The 9,597-nt window shown below is 39.6% G+C and overlaps 3 non-coding genes across 3 annotated transcripts; 2 read left to right on the plus strand and 1 right to left on the minus strand.

Moving 5' to 3' along the window:
• Nucleotides 1–3,171: 3,171 nt before the first annotated feature.
• On the minus strand, nucleotides 3,172–3,244 carry trnak-uuu (transfer RNA lysine (anticodon UUU)). Its single transcript has one exon. It is a non-coding gene; the product is annotated as a tRNA-Lys (tRNA).
• A 2,162-nt stretch (nucleotides 3,245–5,406) lies between these two features.
• trnal-uag (transfer RNA leucine (anticodon UAG)) lies at nucleotides 5,407–5,489 on the plus strand. The gene has a single exon. It is a non-coding gene; the product is annotated as a tRNA-Leu (tRNA).
• Nucleotides 5,490–9,009: 3,520 nt separating this feature from the next.
• Nucleotides 9,010–9,091, plus strand: trnal-aag (transfer RNA leucine (anticodon AAG)). The gene has a single exon. It is a non-coding gene; the product is annotated as a tRNA-Leu (tRNA).
• The last annotated feature ends 506 nt before the right edge of the window (nucleotides 9,092–9,597 follow it).

The following is a 9,597-nucleotide window of genomic DNA, read 5'->3' on the forward strand; positions in this document are numbered from 1 at the left end:
GGACAATTGAATAGCCTACAACGAGCACAAACAGGGTTTGAGTTCTTAATGAATAATTATTAATCTTAATAAATAATCCAGTCAGTTAAAAACCCAACAAGAAGGCTGTACCTAATACACTCAGACTAGAGAAAACACACCCTAACATGCTAGTGCTGTTACAGTGCTAAGAATGATCCACCCAAAATCATTATTTGGTCAGTTGGAGATCTCATATGGGGCTCCCTTTCTATTGATTTTTGGTTTACAGCCTAGTGACAAAGTGTACAGTGCAGCAGATGGGTTACAGTCAGTACATTTACAATACATGATAATGTGAAAAGATTAAGCAGTTTACGGGTTCGAATCCCACTTCTGACAGCTCATGATTTAAACAAATCTACTTCTTTAGAGGACACAGCCATCAGGGAATACAGTTTTCATCAAAGGGTGAACATGGTCTGCAACAATGCTGAGGTAGGTGGTACGTGTCAAAGTAACATCCACATGGATGCCAGGACCCAGGCTTTTGATCTCTGAGAAACTGAATCATGTATTCATCCTGATCTTGTTCTGTTTATTGTTGCAGCTCTGCTGGAGGGTTATTTTTTTGGTGGTGGTGGTGGTGGGGTCTTTGTTCCCATTTTGGTTTATTTAGTATATGATGTACTTTACATCCATTTAAATATGTACTTAAATACTTAAATATCCATTTAAGTATGTTTATTCAGCGTCCATTTACATTGTTACAGCAGTATTTTACGACAAAAATGGAAATGTTCACATTATTTAAATGGATGTAAAGTACATCATATACTAAATAAACCAAAATGGGAACAAAGACCCCACCACCACCACCACCACCACACCAAGAAAATAACCCTCCAGCAGAGCTGCAACAAGAACAGGACAATCTCCTACAGGTCCAACAAAATCAAAGAAAAAATGCACTTCATAAAAGACCTGACATTGTTCGTCCTAAAGGCTAAGATCAACGTTTTAAATAAACTGAGTCTGTGATGGTTTAAAAACAACGCATAATATAGAAAAGAGTACGTGAGCTTACACATGTTGCACCCTCACTTTATAATGCAGCATCAACACTCTGTCAGTACATTACAATTTACAAATCCTAAAGAAAGGTTCTGTGTAAGGGGAATTAGCTCAAATGGTAGAGTGCTCACTTAGCATGCGAGAGGTAGTGGGATCGATGCCCACATTCTCCCATGCTGAAACATTATGATCACTTAAGGCAACACATAATATAAAAGTCGTTGCTCACTGAAACGCTGCATCAAACATTAGGTCAGTCTGTAAGTTCTACAGTGACAGTTATGCTCTATTTTTGCTCAAATCGTTTGGTTTAAAACCTTTTTTGACTTGTTTAAATTGACATTTAAAATGTAGCGCCCCCTAGCACCCCTGGCTGTATTTGGAAAGCGCTCCCTGACTTCTTTTATTTGTTTAAGAAATCTCTTTCTTTGTGGTAATGTAAGGATTTAAAAGGGCCACTACTTATCAGTACTTACGGTTATTTTATATTTAAGCTATACTCTTATTTAAACCAAAAAAACTACTTCAATTACCCTATATATATGTGGTACTAACCTGGCACAAAAAACCCTGCGACTAACACCATTTACAGTAGCTGTATTAACATTATCCCTGACTCACATACCAAACTTGTATACGTTAATAATACTTAAACAAATTAACTATTTACTCATTTACACAATCATTAATATGCATTTCAAACCCCAATATATTTTACAAAAATGTTATAATACAGATTCACTCAAATTACCATCAGTAATATGCCGGCAGTTGGGTACATAACTAATTAAAAAAAAGGGTACCCAAAATTACCGTTGCAGGCCTGATCCACGTTGCACCCTCACTTTATGATTCAGCATCAATGCTCTGATAGTACATTACAATTTACAAAAGGCTAAAGGGGATTTATCGTGAGGGGAATTAGCTTGAATCGTAGAGCACTCGCTTAGCATGCGAGAGGTAGCTGGATCGATGCTCGTATTCTCCGAGTTTGCTGGCCAATTAAGAACAGGGATACCATGGTCCTTAAACCAGGTACTGGTAGCTTTGGCACTGTGTGCAGGTGCCAAGTCCTGTTGGAAAATGAAATCTGCATTTCCATAAAGTTGGTCAGCAGCAGGAAGCATGAAGTGCTCTAAAACTTCCTGGTAGACGGCTGCATTGACCTTGGACCTCAGAAAACACAGTGGACCAACACCAGCAGATGACATGGCACTCCAAACCATCACTGACTGTGGAAACTTTACACTGGACCTCAAGCAATGTGGATTCTGTGCCTCTCCTCTCTTCCTCCAGACTCTAAGACATTGATTTCCAAAGGTAATGCAAAATTTACTTTCATCAGAGAACATAACCTTGGACCACTCAGCAGTCCTTTTTATCTTTAGCCCAGGCGACACGCTTCTGACGCTGTCTCTTCTTCAAGAGTGGCTTGACACGAGGAATGCAACAGCTGAAACCCATGTCTTGCATACATCTGTGCGTGGTGGTTCTTGAAGCACTGACTCCAGCTGCAGTCCACTCTTTGTGAATCTCCCCCACATTTTTGAATGGGTTTTGTTTCACAATCCTCTCCAGGGTGCGGTTATCCCTATTGCTTGTACACTTTTTTCTACCACATCTTTTCCTTCCCTTCGCCTCTCTATTAATGTGCTTGGACACAGAGCTCTGTGAACAGCCAGCCTCTTTAGCAATGACCTTTTGTGTCTTGCCCTCCTTGTTCAAGGTGTCAATGGTTGTCTTTTGGACAACTGTCAAGTCAGCAGTCTTCCCCATTATTGTGTAGCCTACAGAACTGGACTGAGAGACCATTTAAAGGCTTTTGCAGATGTTTTGAGTTAATTAGCTGATTAGAGTGTGGCACCAGGTGTCGTCAATATTGTACCTTGTCACAATATTCTAATTTTCTGAGATACTGAATTTGGGGTTTTCATTAGTTGTCAGTTATAATCATCTACATTAAAAGAAATAAACATTTGAAATATATCAGTCTGTGTGTAATGAATGAATATAATATACAAGTTTCACTTTTTGAACGGAATTACTGAAATAAATCGACTTTTTCATGTTATTCTAATTTTATGACCAGCACCAGTAGTACGGGACATTACCGCTTACCCAACACAGTAAGAAATAACTCGCCCGAACAGGGACTTGAACCCTGGACCCTCAGATTAAAAGTCTGATGCTCTACCGACTGAGCTATCCGGGCTGTAAAGAGCCAGGCTGTCTCTGAATGTGCATTTATATGTGGCAAGAGAAAAAAAATCCATAAAAATCAAATTGAGTTAGCAAAGAACCTTAAATTATATTAAAGAGTTCTTCAAGTATAAACAGTTCTACCAAGAACACAAAAAGAACCCTTTCAAAAAACATTATTTGGTCAGTTGGAGATCTCATATGATTGGATTGATATATGGTTTACAGCCTAGTGACAAAGTGTACAGTGCAGCAAATGGGTTACAGTCAGTAAATTTACCATACATAATAATGTGAAAAGATTAAGCAGTTTGTACAATCAGTTCGCCCGTGTGGGGCGAGGGTGATGGCGATGGTACCCAAGCTAGTCAGGATGAGGTCTAAAACGCTGAGTTCAGGTCACGGTGTCCCACTGAAGCTTGGGTTAGAATCCCACTTCTGACTGCTAGTGCTTCATACAAATGGCCATGTGGGGGTGTTGTTGGTAATTGGCTTGAAGACCTTGCAAGCGTGTCAGGATGGCCGAGCGGTCTAAGGCGCTGCGTTCAGGTCGCTGTCTCCCCTGGAGGCGTGGGTTCGAATCCCACTTCTGACATCTCAAGCTTTATACAAATTTACATCTTTAGAGTCAACAGCCATCAGGGAATACAGTTTTCATCAAAGGGTGTACATGGTCTGCAACAATGCTGAGGTAGGTGGTACGTGTCAAAGTAACATCCACATGGATGCCAGGACCCAGGCTTTTGATCTCTAAAAATGTGACAAATTTTCACTGATTAGTCAATATGGCCCACAAGATATCAGCAGAGATCCAGTAAAATATCAGTAATTACATGAAAAAGAAAAGGTAAGTTTAAAGTAATATCACAATCTTCAAAATGGGAACAAAGACACAAATGCACATGAGGTAGTAAAGTTACATATAATCACAACCCCCTTCCCCTAACCACCACCACCAGAAGTCCAACAAAATCAAAGAGAAAATGCACTTCATAAAAGACCTCACATTGTTCGTTCTAAATGCTAAGATCAACGTTTAAGTTAAGTGAGTCTATGATCGTTTAAAAGCAACGCATAATATAAACAAGAGTACGTGAGTTTAAACACGTTGCACCCTCACTTTATAATGCAGCATCAACACTCTGTTAGTACATTCTTTGTAGGGGTAATTAGCTCAAATGGTAGCGCGCTCGCTTAGCATGCGAGAGGTAGTGGGATTGATGCCCACATTTTCCAGTGCAGATGCATTATGATTATTTAATGGTAACACGTAATATGAAACTCGTTGCGGCATTGCTTAACGAAACGCAGCATAAAAAATTAGATCAGGATTTAAGTGAGTCTTTAAAGCATCATAAAATATGTGGGTATTAATATCTAAAACTCAGCACATTATTAGGCTACACATAAATATAGATTTAAACGGTCCTCTATTTACTACAGTCTGTTTGTTCAACTCTGTCTGTTCAACTCCACCCCTAGTTGAACAGCTGGGCGTTAACCCGTACAAATTTTTCATCATTCTAAATAAACCATGTAGTATGGGACATTACCGCTTACCTAATGCAGAAACAACTCGCCCGAACAGGGACTTGAACCCTGGACCCTCAGATTAAAAGTCTGATGCTCTACAAGAATGTGACATAAATTACAAACTTTAACATACGTTGTTCAATTAATATAAAAAGGTTTTTTGCCAAAAGTATTTACTCATCTGCCTTCACACGCATGTGAACTTGAGTGACTCCCATTCTTAATCCAAAGGGTTTAATATGATGTCTGCCCACCCTTTGCAGCTATAACAGCTATAACTCTTCTGAGAAAGCGTTCCACAAAAACCGGGTTTGAGTTCTTAGGAAATAATCCAGTAAGTTAAAAACCCAGCAAGAAGGCTGTACCTAATACACTCATACCAGAGAAAGCACACCCTAACATGCTAGTGCTGTTACAATGCTAAGAATGGTCCACCCAAAAACATTATTTGATCAGTTGGAGATCTCATATGGGGCTCCCTTTCTATTGATATGTGGTTTACAGCCTAGTGACAAAGTGTACAGTGCAGCAAATGGGTTACAGTCAGTACATTTACAATACATAATAATGTGAAAAGATTCAGGAGTTTGTACAAATATTATTCCTTGTGAGGCGAGGATGGTATCTGTGGTACTCTAGCTAGTCAGGATGGCCGAGCGGTCTAAGGCGCTGCGTTTAGGTCGCAGTCTCCCCTGGAGGCGTGGGTTCGAATCCCACTTCTGACATCTCATGCTTTGTACAAATTTACATCTTTAGAGTCAACAGCCATCAGGGAATACAGTTTTCATCAAAGGGTGTACATGGTCTGCAACAATGCTGAGGTAGGTGGTACGTGTCAAAGTAACATCCACATGGATGCCAGGACCCAGGCTTTTGATCTCTAAAAATGTGACAAATTTTCACTGATTAGTCAATATGGCCCACAAGATATCAGCAGAGATCCAGTAAAATATCAGTAATTACATGAAAAAGAAAAGGTAAGTTTAAAGTAATATCACAATCTTCAAAATGGGAACAAAGACACAAATGCACATGAGGTAGTAAAGTTACATATAATCACAACCCCCTTCCCCTAACCACCACCACCAGAAGTCCAACAAAATCAAAGAGAAAATGCACTTCATAAAAGACCTCACATTGTTCGTTCTAAATGCTAAGATCAACGTTTAAGTTAAGTGAGTCTATGATCGTTTAAAAGCAACGCATAATATAAACAAGAGTACGTGAGTTTAAACACGTTGCACCCTCACTTTATAATGCAGCATCAACACTCTGTTAGTACATTCTTTGTAGGGGTAATTAGCTCAAATGGTAGCGCGCTCGCTTAGCATGCGAGAGGTAGTGGGATTGATGCCCACATTTTCCAGTGCAGATGCATTATGATTATTTAATGGTAACACGTAATATGAAACTCGTTGCGGCATTGCTTAACGAAACGCAGCATAAAAAATTAGATCAGGATTTAAGTGAGTCTTTAAAGCATCATAAAATATGTGGGTATTAATATCTAAAACTCAGCACATTATTAGGCTACACATAAATATAGATTTAAACGGTCCTCTATTTACTACAGTCTGTTTGTTCAACTCTGTCTGTTCAACTCCACCCCTAGTTGAACAGCTGGGCGTTAACCCGTACAAATTTTTCATCATTCTAAATAAACCATGTAGTATGGGACATTACCGCTTACCTAATGCAGAAACAACTCGCCCGAACAGGGACTTGAACCCTGGACCCTCAGATTAAAAGTCTGATGCTCTACAAGAATGTGACATAAATTACAAACTTTAACATACGTTGTTCAATTAATATAAAAAGGTTTTTTGCCAAAAGTATTTACTCATCTGCCTTCACACGCATGTGAACTTGAGTGACTCCCATTCTTAATCCAAAGGGTTTAATATGATGTCTGCCCACCCTTTGCAGCTATAACAGCTATAACTCTTCTGAGAAAGCGTTCCACAAAAACCGGGTTTGAGTTCTTAGGAAATAATCCAGTAAGTTAAAAACCCAGCAAGAAGGCTGTACCTAATACACTCATACCAGAGAAAGCACACCCTAACATGCTAGTGCTGTTACAATGCTAAGAATGGTCCACCCAAAAACATTATTTGATCAGTTGGAGATCTCATATGGGGCTCCCTTTCTATTGATATGTGGTTTACAGCCTAGTGACAAAGTGTACAGTGCAGCAAATGGGTTACAGTCAGTACATTTACAATACATAATAATGTGAAAAGATTCAGGAGTTCGTACAAATATTAGTTCGTGTGGGGCGGGAGTGGCGTCAACAGTGTCCAAGTTAGACAGGATGTTTTAGCAGTCTAAGGCACAGTATGCAGTCTTCCCTGGAGGGATGGGTTCAAATCCCACTTCTGATAGCTCATGCTTTATACAAATTTACATCTTTAACCCTCTACCATACATAATAATATGAAAACATACAACACTTCATCCAAAGCTTAGTCCACGTGGGGGTGTTGTGGGATTGGTATTAGGGCTTTGCAAGCAGGTCAGGATGATTGAGCGGTCTAAGGCGCTGTTTTTAGTTTGCAGTCTCCCCTGGAGGCGTTGGTTCAGAATCCACTTCTTACATTTACATTTTCTGCATTTAGCTTATCCAGAGCGACTTACAGAAGTGCTTCCATAGTAAACATTTCCTTTCTCAAGTTTTAGTAAACAACAGTCAAAGAACATAAATCTGCTGAAACCTGTTAGGTTTTTTTGGGTTTTTTTTTTTTTGGAAATGTTAGTAAATAAGTACAAGTCAGCTTAAGTGCTTAGTAAAAAGGTGGGTTTTTAATCGTTTTTTAAAGACAGCAAGAGACTCAGATGTTTGGACAGACAGAGGAAGTTCATTCCACCACTTGGGTGCTAGAACAGAGAAGAGCCTTGATCCTTGTCTTCCCTTAGTCCTGGGTGGGGGCTCAAGTCGAGTGAGACTAGTGGCTCGGAGGTTGCGTGGTACAGAGCGGGGTTTGATTAGACCACGATGGTAGCTTGGGGCTGGTCCATTTTTGGCTTTGTAGGCGAGCATCAGTGTTTTAAACTGAATGCGTGCAGCTACAGCTCATGCTTTATACAAATTTACATCTTTAACCCTCTACCATACATAATAATGTGAAAAGATTTGTTTCAAGATTGTTTCAAAGTTATTGCATGTTTGTCAATTAAAAAATTTAATAAAGGTCTTTAAACTAAACGATGAATGAAAATAGAGCGTAAACTGACCTCATTTTTGACGCAGCGTTTCAGTGAGCAATGACGAAACGAGTCTTATATTACGTGTTGCCTTTAAACGATTATAATGTTTCTGCTTTGGAGAATGCAGGCATCGATCCCGCTATCTCTCGCACGCGAAGCAAGCGCTCTACCAAAGCTAATTCCCTGTATAAAGAACTCGCCTTTACCCTTTGTAAATTGTAATGTACTAACAGATCATTGATGCTGCATTATAAAGTGGGGGTTCAACATGTTTAAGCTCACATACTCACGTTTATCGCACCCTTTAGGACGAACTGAACCAAATCGTAACTTTGTACCACTGACAGACTGACTTAAGGGTTGATGCTGCATTATGTAAGGGCCAAAATAGTGCAGGATATACCAACTGTTTACTGCAGTGCAATAACAAAGCAGCTCTGTGAAGCAAGAACTAAAATTATGATGCAAGTAATTCAACATAAAATATGTATGTATTAATATCTAAAACTCAGTGCATTATTAGGCTGCACATACATATAGATTTAAACGGTCCTCTATTTACTACAGTCTGTTTAAAACAACTAGTTGGTGTGGAGAACATGTTACACATGCAGTGTGCAATTATTTCAAGATTATCAAGTACATGCTATTTTACTTTGAAATATCTCACAAAGTACAAATTCTTCATCATTTTAAACAAAGCATGTAGTACGGGACATTACCGCTTATCTAATGCAGTAAGAAACAACTCGCCCAAACAGGGACTTGAACCCTGGACCCTCAGATTAAAAGTCTGATGCTCTACCGATTGAGATATCTGGGCTCCTACTTTCTCTTTGACTTTCATTTACAAACCAGTCTGAAGAAGAAAGTTCATCACCAACTCATGATGTTTACCAGTTTGGTGTAGCTTGTGCTCCATCACAAGTGTGGCGATTGCACTTGCGAACTTTTCAGTCTGCAACCTCTTTGACTTCTATTGGAAAATGCAGGTAGAAATTGCATACGTAGTTGCTCGTTTCGATCTGCCCCTTGACCAGTGGTAGCGTGGCTGAGCGGTCTAAGGCGCTGGATTAAGGCTCTAGTCTCTTCGGGGGCGTGGGTTCGAATCCCACCGCAGCCAACTCATGCTTTTCAACGCCGGCACCATGTTTAAACACCCAATGCAATGTATACTCAATCACAATCCCAAGTGTGGCACACGCGATTGGCCCTTTTCGACCCACAACCTTTCTTAACTTTTTTTTTTATGTAACATGAAACAGTTAGACCGCACTGTGCACACAAACCTTAACTTGGTGTACTTTTGTATCGTTGCTGTTATCTCTAGCATCACTCCGACTACATGCAACTATGATATAATAGGAAGCATAATAAAAAAAAAAACTTTTACTCACCCAATAACTGTGTTTACACCTAAAATGGAACGCAGACACTGTGAAAACAGCATACGTTCTAAAGCCAATGAGCTTTAAAACAAGTTCAAACACACCGATGCACCACGGAGACTTAAATTAAGCATACAGCACGATGGTTTAGCAGAAGAAATGTTGTAAGAAAGGAAGCCCTTAAATACTGACCGTCTTGTTGCTCTGCTTGCAAGCTTACTGTAACAAAAGAACGGTCGTG

The sequence above is a fragment of the Trichomycterus rosablanca genome, chromosome 10 (assembly GCF_030014385.1).
Source record: "Trichomycterus rosablanca isolate fTriRos1 chromosome 10, fTriRos1.hap1, whole genome shotgun sequence".
Classification (NCBI taxonomy): Eukaryota; Metazoa; Chordata; class Actinopteri; order Siluriformes; family Trichomycteridae; genus Trichomycterus; species Trichomycterus rosablanca.